The 26180-nt window shown below is 45.0% G+C and overlaps 1 pseudogene; it reads left to right on the top strand.

The window, feature by feature from the left end:
* LOC135216440 (uncharacterized) overlaps positions 1–25400 on the top strand; it is an 84812-nt pseudogene extending 59412 nt beyond the window's left edge.
* The last annotated feature ends 780 nt before the right edge of the window (positions 25401–26180 follow it).

The raw sequence follows: 26180 nt of genomic DNA, 5'->3' as shown, positions 1-26180 counted from the left end.
GTTTGAAATTGGCCTATGTCATGTGTAAAGGTCAATTATAGTGTAATGCAGTGGGTTTGTAATGAAACAAACTTTTCAATTTAATTTTAACTATGCATAGATATGTTCAAAGTTCTTATTGCGTTTGGTATTTAAGTTGGAATGAAAAACAGACTGTTATTTATGATGGTATTATAATTTTATCGGTATTGAAATATTTAGAATCAGCCTTTTTAACTTTCTGTGTTCCTAGGCGTACTGGAGGTAGTGGTGAATTACCACTCCAGGTTAGAGGAGTGCTACGATCAGTTTCGTCAGCTCGAACGAGAACGAAAGAAAACAGAAGCTGAATTAGCAAGGTGCTTTCCTGGGAAGCGAGTGTCATCTGCCAACACAGTCCCTCTTCCACGTCTGCCACCCTCCCCAAGTCGTGTTGATCGACTCATCATTGATCACTTGCGCGAGCATGCTAGAGTATGTATGGCTATGTTTAGTAGAATTTAAAGTAATTTAGCTTATTTTCTCTTGGACTGTAAGTTTTATGTAACTTACCAAGTAATTGCATAGCTATTATTTTTTAACCATCGTGGCAGCTAAATTTTGAAATTCGCCTGCAGCTGTTGACAGCTTCTGGTGGCAGTTTATTCCTATGGGTCACATATCTTGTATATGAAGAAGTTCTTACAATGGGATGTGTTGCATCTCCTATGTTTTTAGTTTCCATCCATTATTGCTTGTCTGGTTTCCATTTAGTGTTAAGAGGTTACTGTCTATTTTTGTTATGCCTTTCAGTATTTTGAATGTCTCTATTAGTTGTCCTAGCAATCGTCGTGTTTCTAAGTCATACATGTTCAGGCACTCTAGTTGTCTTTGGTAACCTACATATCTGGTGGATGGAATCAACTTTGTGGCTCTTGCTTGTACCCCTTTTAGTCTATTTAGTTCTTTTCTTAATGTTGGTGACCAAAACTGTACTGTATATTCAAGATGTGGTCTAACTAATGATGTGTATATTTATAAGTTCTTGGTAATAATGACTCCAATGGTTCTCTTCTTGTTCTACAACATTTTTATGTCATTCCCATATAGTTGGCATGAGCGTTGTTTGTTCCTATTGGTAACACTGTACATATATCCAGGTTAAAAGGTATTTGCCATCTTTCGACCACTCTTATTTTCCTTAGATCATTTATTAAACTTTCGACTGTATCTCGGTCTCCTGCATATACACCTAGTTCGTGTCATATGCAAATTTGGCTATTCTGCTTGTTAAGCCTACATTAATGTCATTATTGTAAATAAAAAACAAGAGTGGGCCAAGGACAGAACCCAGAGGAACTCCGCTTGTTGCATCTGCCTATTCTGATTCTTCACCATTTATTACGACTGTTGTCTATTAGTTATCCAGTCTTCGACCCAGTCTTCTATTTCTCCTACAATTCCTAAAACTAGTGTTTGTCATCAGTTTCTTGTGTGGAACTTTGTCAAAGGCCTTTTGGAAATCTAAGTAGTGTACTAACCCTTTAACGGCGATTGGACGTATTAAACGTCAACGAAAATTGTCCGTCGGGTGCCGAACCGACGTACGAAACGTCAACGAAAAAAAGTTTGTTCCGATTCGTAATACAAACCTTTCGGTCCTTTAACAATAGGAATATACTTTCGGCGTAGCTGGAATTACGGCCGTTAAATCTTGAACAAGGTGGTTAGGCAGTAACTACCGTGGGGCAGGCTAACCTTCCCGGATGTAAACACTCCTCTTTACTTCGGCCGCCTTCTTCCAAGGAAGATGTGTGTTTGTGAGCTCCGGCTGACTGGTCGTTAATCTTTTTTCCCGGTGGGATCCTTTTGATTTATTTTTTGTATTTAAATATTTATGCATATACGGTGTTTGATATTAATACTAAACAAAAGTTTGTCCTTGGTTTTTCATTTAATATCCACACCCACTTTTTGTGATAGTCTTTGTAACCGCCCCCCCCTCTACTTGTGTTTAAGAGCCAGCGGCTAAGGTATGCCAACATATTTACATTCTTTCGCCCTTTAACACTGGCTCAGACCTGCATGAGGACGAGATATGTATTTATCGTGAGGTGAGACATGTATTTAAAGTAAGTGATATTGATCCTGTAACGGGATATGTATTCATCCGGAAATTACGCTTACTCTTGGGAATTACCAAAGGAACTTCAAAGGTTTGTCCGTGTTTTGTTGTTATGGTAATTTCTCTTCTTCTTTTCACTTACTATCGGAAGAAGGTAGAAGGATGGGCGTGCGGTGCTGATGTTGGGGATCTCCTCTCACTTTGGAGGGCGGCACCCTGGGATGTGTGAGGAGTATCCTCATTACTTTAATATTTTTTTCCTTATTTTACAGACTAGTGGTGATTGTGTTTTCAACAGTAATTGGTTGGATGCTCTTCGTGTTGGTTATCCTAACCTTGGAATTGTACCTATACTTGTAGCATGTTTGCATACCGATCCTCGAGTGTGTACTGACCCCCTGCTGATAATCATTTTCATTACCACTACTACCCGGGAGTTATGTCACTGGATGAAGCTGTCGCGCTGCCCTGTGAGGTTATCTACTCCTGATGGTAGAAGTCTGGCAGAAGAAGAAACCGAAGAGGAAGAGAGCTCGTCAAGTGTCGTCATCCTCCTCTTTGAGATCTTCATATCTTCATGCCTCCTCCCCTTCAACTTTTAGGCTTTGCCGTAAGAGAAGGTGGTCTCCCCCCTAAGAAGGCTCGTCATGGGACTTTTAAGGGTCTGTCTCGCTCCGGTGAGACAGGTGGGTCCACCCGTTCCTTCGGGAAAGGGGCCCGTCTCTCCTTCCTCGGGGATGAAGCAGACGAGGACCATGGTGGTACCGGCCACCGCTGGTATCTCCTCTCCCGATTCCGAAAAGTTCCACCTCCGGACCTGGGAACCGTCTCGGCGCCCGCTTGCGAGCGTTACCGAGTGTACGGTCACCTACAGGTGACCTAGCAGCCAGGGTCTAGACTGCGGAGTTCGCTCACCGTGTCAAGACCCAGGCACGGAGCGGAAGATGGTAGAAGTCACTCGGGTGACTCTTGCCAGACCGGCGATCGCTCTTACAGCGATCGTCCGGTGCCCAGGATTGACGTGACGTTCCCCCGAGTCCGTGTACACAGAGACCGGTGGAGGCAGGCCATCCAGCCCTCTTTTAATTAATCCTTTTCTTTCAGAGACAGCCCCACCCAGACGACGGTCGTGGTTCGCGCGACCGACCAGTCTCAGGGTGGCAGACACTTCACCTGCCAGGTAGGAGTTTCGTAGCCCTCCTCGAGGAATCGTTCTCTCCATTGCTACTCCTGCAGGTCCCCTGGGACAGGTGCGGGTTGGGTTCAGTTGCTTTGGCAACTGCCCCCAACTCCATCCTGAATGGAGGACCTGTCAAGGGGGACCGGAGGGGGTACCGGTAACACCGTACCTCTCTCCTGGCGCAAGAGGTACCGAGTGTACGGTCACCTGCGGGTGACCGTGCAGCAAGAACGCAGGCAACCAGTTCGCTCGGCGCCAGGATCCAGGCACGGAGCGGAAGACTGGTGGGAGTCGCCCAGGTGACTCCCACCAGGCCAGCGATCACTCTCGTGGCGATGTCGCCGGTACCCAGGGTTGACGCGATGGTTCCCCAGACCAGCCCACGGGCTGAGGCGAGGAAGGGTGGTCCCTCGGTTGCCTGGACCAGCCTCGGCTGGTCCAAGCGGCCGTTGACGCGCCGTGAGGACAGGCTTTGCATCCCACCGCGACAGCGGGAGGGACCAGCAGCAGCTCTCTGATGCTCGGGATCCGTCAGCTTTCCCCCCCCCCCCCCCCCCAGCACGGCCGGTTCTGCCGCTGGTGGGGGTTTGAGCGTCAGGCCTACCTACCTCCTCCTATCCCTTCAACTTCCTCGGGCTACACCGGAAGAGCGAGGCGATCAGGAGTGATTGCGAGGGGCATGCTCCTCGCGCTCCCACCGCAACAGTGGACTCTGTTGGTCCCCTGACCGCTGCTCCCACCGGGACTGGACGGATAGGGGAACCAGCAGCAGCTCTTCTGATGCTTGGGACCGTCGCCGCTGCTCTCGGTCTAGCTGCTTTCCCCCCGGAGAGCTGCTTGACCAGTGCAGCCCGATCGCCAGCAGCTCTCCTGAAGAGACTGGCGCTCCGTTCTTGGTCTAGCGTTTCTCCGCAAGAAGACCGCTGGTCCAGACCGGCAGCTCGATCGTCACCGTGGTTGTTGATCACCTACAGTCCTCCCAGCCCTCGGTTCTGCTAGTGCTTTGTTTACGGTTTGAACGGTGACGCAACATTCAAATGCAGTTATCACTGAAATTCATTCATTATTTTGTTCATCTCATCGTCTACAATAAAAATCAACTAAGAAACTAATAGTGATAATTATGAAGCTACGAAATTTCGGATATGAAAGTCCCCGATCATAAAGTGCAGATTCTGAGAAGTTTAGTACTTGTACAGGTGGTCCGCGGTTGCACAGCGGGCATATATGCAAGGAAATGAACAGTAAACTATTTGCTAAAGGAAATAAGATTTTCTAGCATGGATGAAAATTTATGCTTGCACTTCTTGCCTCAAGCATCATATAATCTCATGGGTGGCATATCAAATAGGTAAATACACAGTTACATAAAAGACATTATCAAAATGGTCTCTCAAGCACATACAGAGTAAGGAATTTGTGCTTGACAAATGTCTCATTGTTTTGATTAAAAGTTAAAAGGTTTGGCTTGGTTGAGCATTCTCAAGTGGAATATTTGAAAATATATATTTATTCTCCCAAGGTTAATATCAAAAACATATTTGACCTTCGCATATTTACATTACTAACAACTATTTTCATACAAACAAAAGATATATGGCATAGTTTTTGCTGCCTTGTAGTTGTAAACAATATGTGCGCGTCCCAGGTGGCGGCGGAACGATCTCATGGCTGCTGATTTAAAATCAAGCTGAACCACAGGAGTTTCCAGACCATAGAATGCTGGTTTTAAGATATTCAACTATATTAATAACTTCTAAATTATATTGTACATATACATATGTAGTAGACAGTATACTGTAGCTAGGTTACTGTATTTGTGTATATACGATATGTGTACCATAAAAACATCATCGTATACGCGAGGCTAACTTGTTAAATGTTATTCAATTTCTCTTTGTACTGAACTATCATAACCAATGTGCATTGAACCTAGAGAATTAGCTGAAATTATTAATTAATATACCATTGTTACAAACCCTCTGGGTTCTAGTACAGGTTCTTAAGTACTTTATTTTGCTAGGATCGTAGACAGTAAATGCAACCATGTTCAAGGAAAGCAGGCACAAAAACACTCCAGAAAAACTTAACAGTATTTATTACAAAAAACAGAAATAAACAACTTAAATCAGCCTTGTGGGTTTAAGTCAAATACATACAGCAAACAGCTTAAAGCAAGAGGACTAAATACCAGGTCCTCAACGAGCCACAAGGCACCCTACAGCTAAACATCTTAACCCTAACCAAAATTCAGAGGAGAATAATATTTCGTAAATCTGTGAGGATCCAAATATATGCCGGCCAAAACTATCCTAAATAACAAAAGGCTGAAGGAAGTGGAAGATATCAAAACAAGGAAAACCTTAAATTTACCTACCTAGCCATACAACTAAAGATATAGAATATTATCTACCAATAATCAATAAGGACAACAATAAACTTATAATATACACAAGTAAAAACTATGACAATGTATACGTATATGTATATAATATATGTACTGCACGTACACTGACAGTTCTAATAATCCTTACGTCAGGGATGTCGGGCCGAACTAGGTGTCCATAGCGAGCACAAAACTGCTACCAAAGGGATGAACACGATCGCCAGGACAACAGGGGTATAAGGCTCCTCGAAGGAACAGCTATACTGTCTTACCTGGCGATTGCCTCCCTACGTTTTCTCCTCACGAGCTAGCGCTCACACACATCCCCGAAGAAATGCAGAAGGACGAAGGCAGAAGTGACAGGTGAATCCGTAATCAGTACCGGGATCCAGCGACGGTACCAATTTCCCGTGGCTCCTCCGACGGGAATAAGGGGTAATACGAGAAGTCGCAAATAGCTTACGCTTCTGCGGAACCCCGTAAAGCGGACACTATGGTCGCAAGTGAACGAAGAGCCGTGATCTACAGCACCAGAGTCGCAGGTGACTAAGGCACCTACGAACGGACGTGAGGAAAGATTCCAACAGCGCCGTTTCCAAACTAAACTGCCAAAAGGTCGTCCTCCAATAATCCACAAAAGCTGCCCAAGGGGATGGTCTGACAAGGAGCGTTCCAAGCCCGAACTTCCGCGGGCAGACCATCAACGTTCACAGTACAGCTACGAACCATCCACCGTAACTCAAAAACAAATCACAAAACAATCGTTAGAACGATAGTTCACAGAAATAAACAAGGGAGGAGGAGGCGCTCAATAACACTAAAACTCTTACATAAACTAACAAGCATTTGGCTGCTTAAGCAAAAGAAACTTAAAAGGAAACAAGGCTGATTTAAACTTGATAAATAAAAACAAAAACTACGTTAATTAATAACCATATATGTATGAAGTAATGCTGTGTAGTGTAGGCTAGGCTACCCTATATGTAAAGATGGTACAGATTACACCCTAGTGTACGCTAGGCTAATATGATATTCTTACGGTAAATTAACACGGGCTGACTTATGTCCAAAAATCTATTTATGACCGGTTAGTCGGAACCAATTACGGTTGTAAGTCGACAACTACCTGTACTGGTAAAATGCGATCAGCTGATTATTTTAAGTACACAATCAGAATGCAAGTGACACATCGTCGCTCTGTTCATACATTGTAATATGATAATACATGCAATATGATTAGGTAAAGTAAAACAAGTTTTATTAACCCTCTTGTGCACAGGCTGAAAATCTAAGGGTGTAAGGTAGCCCAACAATTTTCCCCATGGGCCAAAAAGAATGTGCATGGAAAAGTGTTTTGGGTGAAATTCAGTACGTCCGAACTATAACTGATAAACACTTCTGGTTTTGTGTTGTTATGTTGGCAAATGATTGAATTATTTCCTAAAAGCAATCAGAACATCTTTACAAAGCTTTGAAATAATAAAAACGATGATGATGAATTGTTAAATTTTTAAGAAAAATCATTGATAGTTTTGGAAATAATCATGAAAAATATAATACGTAGTTAGGTTGGCAGAGTTTGTTTTATGCCTAAATTTTGTAGAAATGTTTGATCTTTCATGTGGAAACAATAATTGTTCATATACGGAACAAACCTTCGGTCTTAACATTAGGATTACCAGTGCCAAGTGGAAACCGTAGGATTAAAAATTACATTTAATGTATGACACTTACCTGGCAGATATATATATAGGCTATATTCTCTGTTCCACCTGCAGAAATTTCAAATCTCGCGGCAAACGCTAGTAACCTATTAGTAGTTCAGGATACCACCACCCTGTTACCGTGGCGCTAGCGCCAGGAACCGTTCCCACTTGAACCAGATTTTTTTCTGCCAGCCGAACCGGCAACATTGTTGCTGGTTCCCTGCTAGGATTTTCTTCTCGTTGCTGACTTTTCATGGATTTTTTGGTATCGTACTTGGAAACGTTAGCTTGGCATTCGCTTTGGATTGTTCTTGGAAGATGTCTGACAATGGTAGTATGTTTTAGAGTTTGTGTGAAAGAGGGGTGTAAGGTAAGGTTGCCGAAGGCTTCGGTCGACCCTCATACCATTTGCAAGAAGTGTAGAGAGAATGTGTGTACTTGGGAGAGTAGGTGTGTGAGTGTGAGAATTTGTCAGAGAAGGAGTGGAAGATATTATGAAATATGTTGAAAGGCTTGAGAAAGATCGTGTAAGATCTGTTTCTCGTAGTGAGAGGTCGAATACTTCTAGTAAAAGGAGTGAATGTGTTTCCTCTCCAGCTCCTTCTAACGTATAGTTGGTAGTTCCTTCTCCCCAGGTATCTCCTGCGCCCGCTGCTGTATCAGAGGGCACGAACGATCACCAGATTGTAAAGGTTTTCGCTGCCCTTAAGCGTCCTGGGAGACCAAATACAAGCGCCTTACGGATAAAGTGAGTGCTTTTGATGTCAGTGAAAGTGTAGTGGAGGGGGGCGTCTGATCGTCTCTCTCGTGCTCCTAGACCTAGACCTCTGTCAAGCTCCCAGACCCAAGGGAGAAGGCATGTCGACAGTCGAAGGGAGGCGAGAGAGGTTTTACCACGGTCAGGCGTCCCTTTCGGAACAGTCCTGTTGTAGATCCCAGCTGTTGCAGTTAGCCGCAGAAAAGGCGTAACTGGGAAAGTGTGCGTCCTCTGATGGTTCGACATCAGAGCGCGAAACATCGGTACTCGGTAGTGTCTCGCCCCTCAAGAGGACGTTAAGGACATCGACTACTCATGATCGACGTGCTCAAGATCGTGAAGCTTGGAGCAGCCCGAGGTTTTGTCTTCCTCGGACGAGGACGTGGTTTCGACCAAAAGGAAGAAAATTGTGTGATCGAAGAAGTCTCGGTACGGCCCGTACGTTCCTGGAATTTCGTCAAGAGACTCCCCCCAGTCCTCTTGCTTTTCCTCTCCTCTTCTCTCTCCTTCGGGTAGAGTCCCAAGATCATTCTCCTTAGCGTCCTAGTCCCTTCTCGTCTTCCTCCTCCTCCTACGGCTGTTCGTCAGGAAGATAGTACGAAGGATTTCTTAAGAGAAATGCAGTCGAAGCTTGCAGTTCTCGTCGATTCATGGGACGCTCCTTTGCAAGGACCTGCAAGGCGTAAGGACGATTTCCTTCCCGTTAAGTCTTCCAAGAAGACGGACGACAAGTGTTTGCGTGTCGAGGATTAGGACGCACGGGCGCTATAAACGAAGACGGGCGATCGCGTAGTGTTCCAGGACACAGGACGCAGGAAGAAGAAGATTGTTTCGGAAGAAACAGGACGCAAACGTCAGGACGCGGAACCGCTGGTGGACGCTGGACGCAGGCGGCAGGGAGCAGACGTGTCTACGATGGAGCAGGACGCAAGCGGCAGCACATCGATTCTTCTACGGTTGTAGAACACAGACGGCAGGACGCAGAGACTTCGTTGGTGACAGGACGCAGGCGGCAGGACGTTAATCCATCAGCAAAGCGTCACAACGATAGTGATTTGCCAAGACATTTCTTCAGCAGAAGAAGAAGTGGATTTTGTTGAAGAGAAGAATGTCGAACCGTCTTCGGATTATAAGATCCTTACTTCACGTCTGCTGTCTATTTTCGAAGGGGAATTTCAGCCTACGGCTCCTGTATCTCCCCTGTCTCAGTTTCTAAGACTAAGACTCCTAAGAAGTCCTCTTTTCTCAAGATGACTCTGTCATTTCGGCCAAGAAGGCGTTACAACGAGTGAATAACTGGCTGAAGGACAAGAAAGAAGCGGGGAAATCCTCTTTCGCTTTTCCCCCAGCCAAGTTAGAGCATCTAAGTCTGGGTATGTTACGCTACGGAGAAAGTCTTGCCTGGGAGTACCTGCCTCCTCCCAGCCGGGGGATTTTCTCCAGTATAGTGGACGAGTTCGCGCAGACAGGCATTGCATTCTGCCAAGGTCTGGTGGACTTCGTCCGAGTTTGAACATCTTTTTAAGGAATTTTTAGGACTTTCGAAGTCTTCAATTTTCTAGATTGGTCATTGGGAGCATTGAGGCGAATTCCTTAGAAGATGAAAAGGAACAGGCTATGGAAGTGGCTAAGAGCATTATGTCCTGCATGGACGAAGGCTCTCAGAGATGGAGCAAATGAGCTGGCTTCATTGTTCGCAGCAGGAGTTTTTGAAAAGAGACCGCTTTTGTGCTCATTCGCTTCTAAAGGCGTTTCCAACGCACAGAAATCAGAATTGATGTTCTCACCCCTCCCTTTCTAACCAGCTGTTTCCGTCAGAGGTTATTAAGGATATAGCTCTGGCGCTTTCGCAGAAGGCCACTCAAGATTTGCTCTCTTCATCGGTAAGGAAGTTTTTACCATCCAAGTTGGTGAAGAAAACTCCAAAAGAATTTAGCCCTCAAACAAGGCCTTCTCAACAGCCCTTTCGAGGCAGAACGTTTGCAACGACCCGCCTTTAAGGAAGGCAAGAGAGTACCAACGAAAAGAGGAGCCAAAACTACCTCTAAACAATGAGAACTCAGTCCTCCAGACAGCAGTAGGAGCCAGACTTCAAGAATTTTGGGAAGTTTGGCAGAACATGAAGGCAGATCCCTGGGGCCGTCAACGTAGCTCGGGAAGGGTACAAAATTCCCTTCTTAAAGAAACCTCCTCTCGCAACATCTCCGAGAGCCCTGGGGCTAAAATTACAAACGATTTAGTGAAGAAAAAGGCTCTGTGGGAGCAAGTCTCTTCCATGCTAGAGAAAGGAGCCATAGAACCTGTTCTGAATCACGAATCTCCGGGATTTTACAACCGGCTATTCCTGGTTGCGAAGTCTCGGGAGGATGGAGACCAGTGCTGGACGTAAGTCAACTGAATGTTTTCGTGGAAAGACCAAATTCACCAAGGAGACGAACGATTCAGTACTGGCAGCGGTACGTACCAGGGGACTGGATGGTTACCCTGGACCTACAAGACGCATACTTTCATATTCCCATTCATCCAGGAAGCAGGAAGTATCTAAGGTTCGTGATTCAGAACAGGGTCTTTTCAATTCAAGGCCCTGTGCTTCGGCCTATGCACAGCCCCCCAAGTGTTCACGAGGATGATGTCCAAATGTAGCAAGATGGTTACTGTAGGTACATGAAAAAGACGCATTTCACATGTACCAGTATTATTATGTTATTATTATGTTCAAACATTATTTAATCTTGACCTGCCACAAGGAGGTGGCAGGTCAAGACCGAAGATTGTGACCGCCGTGCTGCCGCTCGTTACAAGCAGGTAAAGAACCAAGTAGACAAGCATGCCCACCCCTTACCACCCAGTTGAGTATCGGACAGCAAGTTCGGATTCAAGACCCGACCTCTCATCGTTTGGACAAAGTTGGCACTGTCATGGGTCATGGAAGGTCAAGAGACTAATCAAATTCGGTCTCCCTAGTGGTCGTGTGCGGTGGCGTAATCGGCGTTTTCTTCGCCTGGTGCCACCCACTAATAGTGACCCCTTTTCTCCCTGTCCCTGTGGCCCCTAGCCAGGACCTAGAAAGAGAGTCCTAGTCAGTATTCCTCCAGTAAACCCACGTCGTTCCCAAAGACTCATGGAAAAAGGAGTCCGCTCGAGAATGCACTACACGAGCGTGAGGGGGAGGGAGGTGTAGGTACATGAAAAAGACGCATTTCACATGTACCAGTATTATTATGTTGTTATTATGGTTCAAACATTATTTCAACATGTTGCGCGCCATTAGAGTATCCCATGTTAAGTCCAGTAATATGATATGGCAAACATTTTAAGTATTGGCAACAGTGTAATTATTGCTCTCGTGAGGCAGTCTCGTCTCATCTGTCTGTTTGTTTAGCTGGCTGCTCTTTGTCCCCTGGATCTTGTATATATTTCTACAATAGACATTTGGAACCTACTTTATTTAAAGTTGTGTCCTTGCCCTCCACTTAAGGTTAAGGAGTTTACCAACACATACAGTTACATCTAAGAGGGATCAGAGTGTCATTTTATTTGGACGACTGGTTGATAAGATCCCAATCGAGAAGTCAATGTCTGGAGGACCGTGAAACAAACGTTGGACTTAGCAAAAGACCTAGGTCTTGTGGTAAACCTGGGAAAGTCGCAGTTGAATCCCAAGCAACAGATAGTTTATTTGGGGATTCAGATATCGTCAGCGACTTTTCGGGTTTTTCCGTCCCCCCGAAAGGCAAGCCCTTTGCATTCGGAAGGTGCAGGACTTCCTAGAGAAAAACCGATGCTCAGCAAGAGAGTGGATGAGTCTACTGGGCACACACTCTTCGCTAGAGAGGTTAATTTCTCTAGGAAGACTGCACATGAGCCCTCTACAGTTTTTCCTGAAAGATTCATGGCCAAGAAAATCGCAACCGGATTCCTTCCAGTTTCTAATTCCTGTCAAAGTGAAGGAGGAATTAAGTTGGTGGCTAACCCCAGGCAGGTTAGCAGAAGGGATGTCGCTTCACAGAAGAGCCCAGACCTCATCTTGTTTTCCGACGCAGGTTGGGGGCAACATTAGGCCCGGCTGGAGGTGTCGGGGTCTTTGGAGCAGGAAGAAACTAGTTGGCACATAAACAGGAAGGAACTGATGGCGATTTTCTTGGCCTTGAAGCACTTCAGAGAGTTGATTCGAGACAAGACAGTGCAAATCAACTCGGACACACACGGCTCTTGCATACATCCGCACACAAGGAGGGACTCATTCTTATCCCTCTACATGCTGGCAAAGGAAGTTCTACTTTGGGTGGAAGAGGAAAATGTCGTTCTGCTCACCAGGTTCATCCAGGGGGAGAAGAATGTGGGAGCGGACATGTTGAGCAGAGAGGACAGCTTCTACCGACAGAGTGGAGCGTTGCACCTGGAGGTATGTCAGAGCCTGTGGAAGTTGTGGGGCCGTCCGGTAGTAGATCTTTTTGCGACAGCCAGAACAAAAAAAGATTACCAACTTATTGCTCTCGGTTCCAGATCAGGAAGCAGTGGCGGTCGACGCCTTCCTGATGGACTGGACAAACCTAGATGTTTACGCTTTTCCGCCATTCAAAGTACTGGGGAAAGTTATGAAGAAATTCAGGGAGAGCCAAGGAACGAGGATGACCTTAATAGCTCCGTTTTTGGCCCGGCCCAAAGGTTGGTTCACAGAGTTACTGGAATGGACAATAGATACACCAAGAACTCTTCCTCTAAGAGTAGATTTACTCAGACAACCCCACTTCGACAGATTTCACAAGAATACCCTCGCTCTGGGTCTGACTGCGTTCAGACTATCGAAAGTCTTGTCAGAGCGAGGGGTTATATTCTAGAGAGGTGGCCAGTGCAGTGGCTAGGGCCAGAAGAACTTCCACAATCGCAGTATATCAGTCGAAGTGGGAAAATTTCCGGAATTGGTGTAGTGGAAGAGGAAAGTGTCTTCATCCAGTACCTCTGTGACCCAAATCGCAGACTTCCTTCTATATTTAAGGAAGGGTTTAGGATTGTCAGTGTCTACAATCAAAGGCTATAAGAGTATGTTGACCTCAGTGTTTTAGACACAGAGATATTGATATCTCTAATAATTTGGACCTTAGAGATCTGATTAGGTCATTTGGTACTAAGAAACAGCCACAATGCAGGCCTCCTGCTTGGAACCTCGATGTTGTCTTGAGGCATCTAACCTCGAGTAAATTCGAGCCCTTAGAGAAAGCCTCTCTGAGAGATGTGTCTAAGAAGACTATCTTTTTAGTCGCTCTGGCAACGGCTAAAAGAGCTAGTGAGCTTCAGGCCATTCAAAGAAAGTGGGATGGAGACATGGTAATGCAGTGTGTTCATTCCAGGAAGGTTTTTTGGGCAAAGAATGAGAACCCTACGAATCCTTGGCCAAGATCCTTTGATGTCTTGGGTTTATCTGAGTTAGTGGGACATGAGCAAGAAGAAAGAGTCCTCTGCCCAGTGAGAGCATTAAGATTCTACATTGAAAGAACAAGAGAGATCAGAGGGAATTCTGATGCTCTTGGTGCTCATTCAAAGACCCCAGTAAGATCCATGACAAAGAACGCTCTAGCTTTCTTTATGAGAGAATTAATTACAGAAGCTCACATGTTGTGTCAAGAACAGACCTTCGGTATCTTGAAAGTGAGGGCTCATGAAGTCAGGGCAGTTTGCGACTCATTGGCGTTTAAAAAGAATTTAGCCCTCAAAGAAATTATTGAATCGACCTTTTTGAGAACGAATTCAATATTTGCGTCTCATTATCTGAGGGATTATCAGACAACCTTTGATAATTGTCAGACGCTAGGTCCTCCATACGTGTCCTCGGGTACAGTATTGGGCAAAGGAGTTACCACCCCATAACCTTCTTTTAAGCTAGTATTTGTCAGGTGATGGTGTTGTGTTTATTGGTAGTCTGAGAAAAGTGTGTTTACTTTTTTCAGTCTGGTTTGGTTTATATTGGTATGGTGTGTGTGTAGTTCAGGTACTGATCTATTACTAAGCTTGAATGCCGTGGCATAAGAGGGCTGTAGGGTTCTGTCAACACATTGGTCACGCCCAGTTTGTCAGTTCCAGTCTTAGCTTCTTCAACATACAGGGCACTTCCTTGTTGAGAGCTCCTAAGGTTTAAGCAGACTGAGAGCAGGACCTGGATGAAGTCAGCTACCTTAGCAGGTAAGGAACCTAGAGTTTTAATAATATAATTTTAATAATTTTATACTCTAATAATGTTGCTGTCTTTGACCCACCTCCAAATGTGTCAATCAGCTATATATATACCTGCCAGGTAAGTGTCATACATTTAAAATGAAGTTTTTTGTTATGTTAAAACAAAGTTTAATGTATACTTACCTGGCTGGTATATATAATTTAATGCCCACCCTCCTCCCCTCAGGAGACAGGGTCAGAGAAAAAATCTGGTTCAAGTGGGAAACGGTTCCTGGCGCTAGCGCCACGGGTAATGGGGTGGTGGTATCCTGAACTACTAATAGGTTACTAGTGTTTGCCGCGAGATTTGAAAATTTCTGCCAGGTGGAACAGAGAATATAGCTATATATATACCTGCCAGGTAAGTATACATTAAACTTCGTTTTAACATAAAAACTTCATCTTGTGAGATCCAGGACTATTGGCATCTATACCAGGTCACGGGGCATGTATACCCAGAATGCCCTCGGCGTCCTGTGAACCCACCAGTTATATTCCTACCGCCTTTAAAGATAAAACGTGTTACTGTCTATCTGTTTTAAAGGCAGTTTTCAGTGTTTGCCCATTTTTTATCCATTTCATTTTCATTTTTCTTATTACTTTTTCTTTCTCCGAGTGTGATCGGTAAGAGCGTATAAGTGGTAAGATGGAAATTTCGCTTCACCATCGGATCTTCTGCCGTTTCGAAGAGGAGACAAAGGAAGTGGCCCCCGGAGTCAGTGGCTTTCCATGTTCTAAATTCCTAACTTCGGTGTCGACGGATCCTCATCCCAACGTGTAGTAGGTGCAGGGAAAATGTATGTATGATTACTAATCCATATTCTGTTTGTCGGGGTTTGGTCGGTGGAACAGTGGAAAAAATTTTATGAGAAAGACCAATACAAAAGGAAGGAGGTGACGCCAATCTTTGGATGACCAAACAACCTTACCGGCTTCTTTTGTATCGACAATAAACCAGACTGCTCCATATGTTTCGCACCTGCTTTTGATTTGTCCCATACCCATTCGGTTTCTCCTAGCGATTCGTTATCGGAAACTTCAGGAGGGGTTTTTGGGTAATTTTATGCATAATATGTATGCTCCTTTGTTCCCAGCAGGTAGGGGGGGAGCATCGCCATCTTTGTTCCAGGTGCCGGCTCCCGAAGCGCATAGGATGGAAGGTATGTGTCAGCGCTAGGCTACCAGGCGTACCAACCTTGGAGGGTTTGCTGTCACATTATATGGCGTCACAATTCCAGCAGGGTTCGGCGGAGCTGAATGTTCCTCATCCCCTGGCTTGCAATTTATGGGAAATAATGCGCGGCTACGCCATCAAATTCTTGTTTACAGCGAGGTAGAACATGGGGGTAGTTTGGCGGCAAACGTGCGGATGCCAGCAGAAGCCGCACAGTCTCTCCCTACAAGATTGGTGACGTCACAACATACGTCACACACCGATATGGCAGACACGATGACGTCACAGACTACTGCTTCTCGGTCCTACTTTGCTGCACCCGGACTCAAATAGGCTTTCTGACTCGGCTGTACACACTGTAATGAAGAAATTACAGGATATAGAGAAGAGAATGGCTAAGAAAGACAAAAGAAAAGGCGTGATTCATCTTCTTCTTCTTTGTTGGAGGATTCAGGATTTCGTGACTGATTCCTCGGGCTAAGAGGAGAAGAGTGAATTCTTCTTCATCTTCAGACCAGGGACTGTCGTATCCCAGTCAGCACGAAAGTCGGGGAGTCAGTGGCTGGTAAGCACAAAGCTAGCGGACGAAGCCATTTGCAAGAGTCCGAACGAGCGAGAGAGGCGACGGACGATGGACTAGCAGCCGACGCGGAGTTGCCAATACAGATTACAAAGAATACGATACCGCTGGCAAAATCAACATTGGCTGCGAAAAGTGCAGCAAAGATAGAATGCAGGTTCCAGTTTTGCCCGTAAGGCCGTTTAAAATGCGGACAAAGGATGATAAGGCTCCTATTAAAAGAACGAAGAATAGAGAGTTGGTAATCTTGTCTGATACGTTGGTGGAAGGCGTTGTCCGTCTGGATGAAAGATCGAGGCCAAATTCTCTTGACGCTCGGAAACAATAGCAATCCTAATAGAGACAAAGTTCTCAGTTTCAAGGGAGCCTTCATCTTGTAGGTCTAGACGAGATTCTCGCTCTAGATCTGTGAGCTGAGAAAGAGTGAGGCATTCTCGTTCCCTGCTGATATTCGGGATCGAGCTGGCGGCGGCCATCAGAAATCAAAGAGGCCGCGGCCGTAGGGGCAGGCGGCCACGAAGTTCCGGGCCGTTTTGTCAGGAGGATAGGGGTGAGATAACATCCCCTGTGGCGGAGCACAATATGTTAGAGCCGGAGGAAGGAGAAAAACAAGAGTTTCTGGCCTCGTATGCGGAGGTGATTGATTTGATTTGTCAATTCAATAACCTTTCGGAGAAGACAGAAACACCTGCCAGTATGCTTCCTCCGGGAATTGACATGGTATTTGGATTGAAAAAGGATACCAAGGTGTCGTATGAATTGCTTTGTTCGAGTCATGTGGACTCTTTTTTACAACACGTAAACGCACGAATTGCAGGAAGAGATAATTCCTTAAGATCTAATAGATCATTTAAATTTATTCCCCCTCCAATGATGAAACAAAGGAAATATTTTACAACACCGAAGGTCCCTTTGCTGTCTAGGCAAGTGAACTGTAATGTGGTAAGGTTAAGGCCTGGGTTAACCTTAGATCAGGTTAAAATGGAGTGCCCTTTGATGACTTACCAAGAGGCTGCTACGTTAGAAGCAACAGCTTCTTCTGTCTTTCAGACGGCTTCTTGGTTAGATCTTTGGTTGACAGCAGTGGCGAAGATTGCATCTCAGAAGTGACAAGAAAGGTAGTGGATGAATCATTGTTCATTAGATTACTACAGTCAGGTTCCAAAGCGATTGCGTACTTGACAAACTAAGTTGCCAATGTTTGGGCAAAAATATCCTGAATTAAATGAGGAGAGATGCAGCGTTGGCTAGACTAAGCCGCACTGTTGATTTGGATTCCCTGTTAACGATGAGGAATGGGGATGTCTTCGAGTCGCAATTGCTGGTGCCAGAGGTCATACTGGAAGAGGCTATAGATAGAAGAAGGATGGACACTAACGATAGATTGGTACAGCAGGCAGTTAGGAAACGTCTTAACAGTCAAGGTACCTCTATGGAGGTAAGGCAACAGCAAATACCTTGGAAGAAGACAGTGAGACATAACATCCCTAATAGGGCAACAAGACCCTCTTCCCCAAAGAGGTTAGTTCATCGGCCCTTTCACAATAGAAACAACAGAGGAAGGGGGAGTAGGGGAAGAGGGAGAGGCTCAAGAAGATAGGGTGGGCGCCTCTCATCACTCGGCAGAGCAGTGGTGGTGGATGTTCTCAGGGTCGGGTATTTGATTCCGTTCAAGGTAACCCCGCCCCTGACAGAACAGCCATTACCTCACCTCGCTTATGCTCAAGAGTCTCAGAAGGCCATTATTCTGCAAGAGGAAGTGAAGAAGATGATGGAAAAAGGGGCTGTGGTACAAGTATCCATTAACATTGTTGTTGGTATCTCCGGCTGGATTTCGTTTTTGAATCGCAATTGATCTTCGTTTAGACCTTTTGGTGATGTATTTGGATCGTTGGATTGGCATACACTATTGTGGACCGTTATTTGGATTTTGTATTGGATTTTTTCATCATGATGTCTGACTCTGGAAGTGTGGATGAGAATGTGTGTGAATGAAGGATGCAAGGTGAGGATGCCGAAAGCTCGGTTGATCCTCACACTGTCTGTAGAGTGTGTAGAAAGTATGAATGCTCTATCGATAACACTTGTCGTGAATGTGAGAGTTAAGTGCTGAAGGGTTGGAAGTCTCTAACTTCTTACTTGAAGAAGTTAGAGAAAGACCGTTAAGAAGTCTTCTTCCAAAACCAAGCCTAGCTTCTCTTTCTTTCAAGTGACTTTGGTAAGTAATTTTGTACCTCTTCTAATATGATGAATGCTCCTTCTAATATTTCAGGACCTTCACCGAATGCAGATCCTACGGAATCTGCTTCGGAAATTGCAAGTCTTAAAGCAGCCCGTATGAAAAAATGGAGCGTAAAATGGCTGCTATTGAAGGTAAACAAAATATTAGTGATGTGAGTGTCCCCATTGCAGTGGAGGAAGCGTCTGATTGGCTCCACAACGCTCCCAGGCCTAGACCTCTTTCAAGCTCCCAAGCCCAGAGGAGAAGGAATGTCAAAAGCCGTACGGAGGTTGTGGAGAATCCCCACCAGTCAGACGTCTCTTCGGCAGAATCTGTAACACCGCAGACTGCCAAAGAACGCTATAGAAAAAAGCGTTCTCCGTGAATGTTTTTCATCGTCTGAAAATTCTTCTCCCAAACGAGGATGGAGATCGGCGGATCTGTCTCGTCCCCTGAAGAGGAACTGGGAGAAACTGGGTTAAAATTCAAGTCCGGAACGATTTTCGGCGGAGGATTTAAGAATCCCGACAGAGAGCAAGAAAGCAAAAAGAATGCTATCTCCCGCAAAGTCTTGGGAAAATGGGAGAAAGACTGCTCTCCTTCCCTCCTTTAGACCAAAGGACTGAAACCACCAGAATATTGAAGAATATTTAGGAGTCAATTGCTTCTCTGGTCGGAGTCCTGTCTGAGATCCTCCCAGAAGAAAGGATTCTAGTCTTCCGGTGAAGAAAATCTAAGGCTCATTATTATGAACTCCAAGAAAGGAAGTTTCTTCTTCGGATGAGGAGTCGTCAGTTTCGTCTATCTTACACAGACCTGCTAGACTACGTGTTCATGAAGCGCCAGGCGAGCGCGAAGTGCCAGCCAGGCGCCAAGCGCCAGCTGAGCGTGAAGCGCCAGCCAAGCGCGAAGCGCCAGCCAGGCGCAATACACATCTGGACACGAAGAGCCAGTAAGTAGTTATTCTTCGGATGAATATGACAACCGGAAAAGGTTTGTAGAAGCGGATAACGGAAAAGAAGCTTTTATTTAGGGATAAGGATATATTCTCAATGAGGCGCAAGACAGACATGAAGCGCTAGATAGGCGCAAAGCGCCAGCCAAGCGCAAAGAGACAAACAGGGCGCGAGGCGCCAGCTAGACACGAGGCGCAAATCAGGCGTGAAGAGCCAGCCAGGCGAGAAGCGCCAGACAGTAGCAAAGGAACTCCAGGTAGACATATAATGTCTTCAAATAGTGATTCTCCTGGAATTAGAAGTCCTACTCATACTAGGGAGAATCGAACTCCACAAAGGGAACCTGGTCCTTCGAAAGTGACAGTTTCCACTTCCATGTCTCAGGGAAGATCAGTGGAAAGGAAAGAGAAGACTTCTAGATCTGTTAGTCTCTCTCCTTCCAGAAGTATTTCGCCTAAGGAAACAAGATCTCCAGATAGAGACTCTCACAAAAGAACTCACTCCCCTTCTATGGTAGAATTTGAAGACGTGTCGGAGGAGGAAACCCCAACCAACGAGGGTGTTTCCAATTATAAAGTATTGGCTTCTCTTCTCCTTCAAGAGTTTGGAGATTCTCTAAGCCCTGCAGCTCCTCCTTCTCCTAGATCTCTTTTCTCGAGTACGAAAACTCCGAATCCTCTTCATATTTAAAGATGAAGCCAGCCATATCAATGAAAAAGGTGCTTCAATCCTAAATACTTGGATGAACTCGAAGAAGGAAGCTTTAAAGACGGTTTATGCTCTCCTCCCTGTAAGCTCGGAGGTAGGAGAGGGATATGGTATAGAACGGAGGAAGCAATGGGGCTTATCTTCCATCTTCCGCGGAAGCTAATTTTCAAGCTTAGTTGAAGCTTCGAGGAGACACGCGTTGAATTCAGCGAAAGCTTACTGGAGCATGTCAGAATTGGATCAGCACCTTAAGGGACTTTTCCATGTATTAGAAGTATTTAACTTCCTGGATTGGTCCCTTGGAGTGCTGGCTAAAAAGCCAAAGAACCGGATGTTTTGGACCGGAAGCCTTACATAGTATATATCCTGTATGGATAGGCAGTACAAGATGGTTCGGGAGAGCTGACATCCCTATTTGGATCGGGAATTGTGAAAAGAAGAGATCTTTGTTTGGATCGTTCCTAACGAAAGCAGTATCTCCTTCCCAGAGGTCAGCCCTCTTGTATGCTCCTCTCTCAGATCACCTTTTTCCTTTCTCACTTGGTGAAGGATATTTCAAAGTCTCTTTCTGAAAAGGTAACCCAAGATCTATTGGTTCAATCCACCAAGAAGACAAGGCCAGCAGTACCAGTTGCAAAGAAGGCTGCTCGTACACCTATTGTGCCCTTTCGGAGAGGTTCCGCCTCTCGACCTCCAACAAAACAAAGACATCGGATAAACGAGGAAGGTCTTCCTTTCGGGCCTTCAAGAAGTCGAAGTAGCAGCGAAGTCCTCCAAACAAACATCCTGTAGGGGCCAGACTCCTAAACTTTGTAGGGGCTTGGGCATTAAGGGAAGCCGACCCTTGGACGTTGGCTGTTCTGGAAAAGGGATACATTATACCCTTTCGGGACAGACCACCTTTGTCAACATCTCCAAAGGAACTGTCGGCGAAGTACAAGGACCCTGTTCTGAGAGAGACACTTCTTCAGATGGTAATAACGATGAAGGACAAAGAGGCAATAGAAGAGGTTCAGGATGCTTTCTCCCCGGGGTTTTACAACCCCCTCTTCATAGTAACGAAGGCGTCAGGAGGATGGAGACAGTTCTGGATGTGAGCATCCTGAACCGTTACGTAGAAAAGAAGTAGTTCTCCATGGAGACTTCTGCCTCGGTGCTTTCAGCCCTGCGTCGGGGAGACTGGATGGTCTCGCTGGACCTTCAGGATGCCTACTTTCACGTTCCTATTCACCCATCGTCGAAGAAGTATCTCAGGTTTATGATACAAGGAAAGATCTACCAGTTCAGGGCCTTGTGCTTCGGCCTCTCCACAGCTCCGCAGGTGTTTACGTACCTGATGCGGAATGTAGCCAGATGGCTACATCTGGAAGGCATAAACATCTCCCTATACCTAGACGATTGGTTGATAAGAGCCAAATCTCAGAAGCAATGTTTGGAGGATCTACAGAAAACACTCGATTTGACTAGATCTCTAGGATTGCTCGTGAATCTCGAGAAATCGCAGATGATCCCCAGTCAGGACTTTGTCTATTTGGGGATTCAGATGAATTCTCGGGATTTTCGGGATTTTCCTTCCCAGGAAAGAATACTTCGAGGAATTCAGAAGGTCACGACCTTTTTAAAGAAAGAAAAGAGTTCAGCCAGGAGTGGCTAAGCTTCTAGGGACTCTTTCCTCCCTAGAACAGTTCGTGTCCCTAGAGAGACTTCATCTACGCCCGCTTCAATTCTTCCTAAGACGATCGTGGAGTTGGAAAGAGGGGCGACTGTCGGACACTTTCTCTATTCCAATAGAAGTGAAGAAGCACCTGAAGTGGTGGCTGCACCCTCTAAAAAAGAACGAGGGAATGTCTCTTGAGGTTCGGAACCCAGACCAAATCTTGTTTCTCAGACGCTTCAGAGATGGGATGGGGAGCGACTCTAGGAGTAAGAGAAGTGTCGGGCGCAAATGGGAGAAAGAGCAAAAGGACTGGCATATAAATGCCAAAGAACTGTATGCAGTGTTCCTGGCACTGAAGTCCTTCGAAACAGAAGTAAGGAATCAGGTGATACAAGTCAACGCAGACAATACCACGGCGTTGGCTTATATCAGAAAACAGGGGGGGACGCACTCGTTTTCCCGTTAACGAAATAACGAGAGATCTGTTGTCATGGGCGGTAGGAGAAGAACATTACCCTCCTAACCAGGTTTGTGAAGGGAGAAAAAGAATGTCAGAGCAGACAGACTCAGCAGGACAAATAAAGTTCTCCCCCTCCCCACGGAGTGGACTCTCCACGAGCAAGTGTGTCAAAGCCTGTGGACCCTGTGGGGAAGGCCACAAATAGATTTATTTGCGACGTTCCTATCAAAGAGAATAGAGAACTTCTGCTCCTCAGTCGAAGACACGAGAGCGATAGCGGTGGATGCCATGCTACTGGAGTGGTCAGGACTCGATGCATACGCCTTCCCTCCATTCAAGAAATACTAGGCGTAGTAATGAAAAAGTTCATAGCATCAAAACAGGGACGAGACTAACTCTCATCGCCCCGTTTTGGCCATCCCAAGACTGGTTCACAGAGGTACAGGAATGGACAGTGACTACCCAAGATCTCTTCCAAACAGGATAGATCTTCTCAGACAACCCACTTCTGAGAGGTACCATCAAAACCTCCCCGCTCTCGCTCTGACTGCCTTTCGACTATCGAAAGATTGGTCAGAGCGAGAGGCTTTTCAAGCAAAGCTTCGAAAGCAATTGCTAGAGCCCGAAGATCGTCAACTATTCGGGTCTATCATTGAGAAGATGGTGTAGGAAGAATAAACTGTCCTCCTCCGATACCTCTGTGACCAATGTAGCCGATTTTCTGTTATTCCTTAGAGAGGAATCCCATCTATCGGTTTCTACTATAAGAGGATACCGAAGCATGCTCTCGGCAGTGTTTAGAAACAGGGGTTTAAATTTGGCAGAAGATAAAGATCTACACAATCTAATAAGATCGTTTGAAACTTCTAAATCTATATCCTTGGTTCCGCCAAGCTGGAATCTAGATATAGTACTTAAATTCCTTTCGTCAGAGAAATTTGAACCTCCCGACCGTGCTTCGTTCAGAGATTGGAAGAGAAAATGTATTTTCCTCCTTGCCTTAGCTACGGCTAAGAGAACAAGTGAAATCCACGCCCTCGACTCTCGGGTGGGTTTTAAGAAAGACGCAGCCATCTGTTCTTTCCAAACTCTATTTCTGGCTAAGAACGAAAACCCTTCAAAACCCTGGCCTAGGAGTTTTGAGGTGAAAAGTCTTTCAACCTTGGTGGGAGAGGAAATTGAAAGAACGTTGTGCCCGTTAGAGCCTTTCTTTTAAGTTCTATCTTAAAAAGAAAGAAGAGCTAGGGGGATGTAAACAAAGTTTGTGGTGCGCAGTTCGGGATACGAAGAGACCGATGTCCAAAAATGCGTTAGCATATTTTGTCAGAAGTGTCATTACGGAAGCTCACAGCAAATGTGCAGATGATTCCTTAAAGACTCTACGAGTAAAGGCTAATGAGGTAACGAGCTGTGGCCACATCTTATCTTTCCAGAAGAACATGTCCATGAAGGACATTATAAAATGCGACTACTGGAGATGCAACTCGGTATTCGCATCACACTATCTTAAAGATGTTACAATTACCTATGAGAAGTGCTTCTCTCTGGGTCCTTTTGTATCAGCGGATACAGTGCTGGGACTTGGAACGCATACCGATCCTTAAATTAAATATTGAAATTTTATAATTGTGCTTAAACCTTCCCTTTGAGATGGGTTCTAGGTTTCTGCTTACATAAGGGCTTGATGTCGCACAGGCGGCCGTTGCCTTTGTTAAGTAAGGAACTGTGAGTTTATCTTACAGGCTGGGCTGTACTAGAGACGTGTCTTTTTATGGTACGTAAACCTCCTTTTTTTGAGACAGGTTTCTGGTTTTTCCCTGCTGTCAAGGGTGCTTGGACGTCGCACAGGCGGCCGTTGCCCTTGTCAGTGAGGAACTGGAAATATGCCTTTATAAACCGAGTTGTACAAAAGACTTTGTCTAATATTGTACATAAACCTCCCATTGAGACAATGTCAAGGTTTTCTACTGGCAGGAGTGCTTGATGTCGCACAGGCGGGGCCGTTGCTTTTGCCAGTAAGAGTCTGCGAATAGGTCTTAGAAGCTGGGTTGTACAAAATTATTTTTTGTTTTTTATCTTTCGTAAAAGTTAAGTGTAATGTATTGTGATTGAGTTATTGGTTGTTTGCAAGGGGTTCGGGGATAACTCCTTGCAATCTTAGAACTACATGGAATTAGGTTAAGGTGATCGGGATCGGTATTGTGCCCCTTGAAAAAGGTTCTTGTCATATAAGTGGATCGAAACCCTTTGACATAGCCCTTCTAGGATCGGCCAAGTAAGTGGATAAGACCCCTTTGGCAAACCTACAAGAACTCTTAGCAATAGATCAATATCTCACTGAGGCTCTTGAGACTAAGCAGACTCCTGGGCATTAACCATGAAGTCTTCAGTCTAAACAGTAGTAACCAAGGTTTTAATTATTTATTACCTACAACGGTATGTTGTGATTTCTGTTTAAATCAGTTATTAGCTGTCTTTTATCCCTCCTCCAATGGTGTGAATCAGCTAAGTATATATCTGACAGGTAAGTTGAATGTATAAAAATGATATTGTTATGATACAATAAAGTTTTATACGTACTTACCTGGCAGATATATACAATTAATTGCCCACCCATCCTCCCCTCAGGAGACAGATGGTATAGAGAAAATCTGATAGAAAACGGGAATGGTTCCTATTCCTGCCACCCAGCGGCAGAGCGTTAGATCAGCTGACCTACCTGTAGCGGGTGTGCTCGAAAATTCGAAATTCTGTCGGGCGACGGAGTCTAATAGCTAAGTATATATATCTGCCAGGTAAGTATGTATAAAACTTTATTGTATCTTAACAATAATCATTTTGCTGCCAAGTGGGGAAATAATTAGCTATGTAATTATTGAAAAGCATATATAAAATTTAATTTTATTATAAAAAATGTCATAATTCCTGTTAGTACAAATTTAGTTTACTTACAATAAGAAAATGATGGGGGCACCTTTTAGTTGAGACAGTTATCTAGCTGCCATTGCTTTGTGTGATTTCTCTCATGTGCCTAATTTGTCCAGTGTCAAAAGCTAAATTTTTATCTCTTGCTTTTCATTTCTGTGACTGAGAAGAATTTGTATTTGCAGGGTGGTGACATTAGTTGGGAAGATGGAGCCGTTTGATAAGGGCTCCATTGCAGCCAGGAATTCATCGGTCAATAGTTGCATGGCAAGAAGCTGTTACTACAGTGCAAGAGCGCAGAAGGGATGAGGTTGTAAATGCAATCACGCAACACCATAATCCCCTTCCTAATGCTCATCACACTAGTGAACAAGGTAAGCTATCCAATTTTTAAAATTCTTTTTTATGAAATTCGTAAAGAAGTATGAGCTTAATGAGACATGGTGAAGGAAATATTACTGTGGAATATTATACTAGTTTTAAATGAAAATAATTACGGGGGACGGTTGATGTCTTATCACTCCTAGGATATCTCTGTGAGCAGCATACTGAACTTATGTTATCAGTCATCACAAGTGGATCTCATAGGATGTCTCTGTTTGCAATGCACATTCCTTTGGCAGTGCATGGAGATTTCCTCTCTCTCTACACTGCAAATTCCTTTGACAGGGCATCATAGGACATCCCCTGGGGTTATCTGATTGCCTCTGTCTGTCTGGGTAAGACCCATGTTAGATGTCTTTGCTACATGGTTCAACAGAAAGCTAAGAGGTCAGCTGTTCGTTGGTCCGAGATCCATTCGCTGGGGTGGAGGACTCCCTTCCATATACTTGGGACAACCTGGAAGTTTATGCCTTTCCTCCGTTCTCCCTGATCCTTTATGTCCTGAACAGAGTACATAATGGATGCCAAGGATCTCAGGATGACCCTAGTATCTCCTTTGTCTCTTCAAGCAGAGTAATTCCCAGGTCTTCTATCTTTCCTCTCAGCAGAGAGATCCCAGTGTAGCACAACTTTCTCTGTCTCCTCATGTGGAGAGGTACCACCAATCGGTAGGATCGTTATCGTCTCACATCTAGAGTCTATCCATTATCTTGTTTGAGCGAGAGATCTTTCTTGCAGAGCAGGACTCGGATTGTCCGGCTGCCTCAGGAAATTATCGTCAGCCGTGTAC

This window comes from Macrobrachium nipponense, chromosome 6 (assembly GCF_015104395.2).
Source record: "Macrobrachium nipponense isolate FS-2020 chromosome 6, ASM1510439v2, whole genome shotgun sequence".
Lineage (NCBI taxonomy): Eukaryota > Metazoa > Arthropoda > Malacostraca > Decapoda > Palaemonidae > Macrobrachium > Macrobrachium nipponense.
This window is presented reverse-complemented; position numbering and strand designations above follow the sequence as displayed.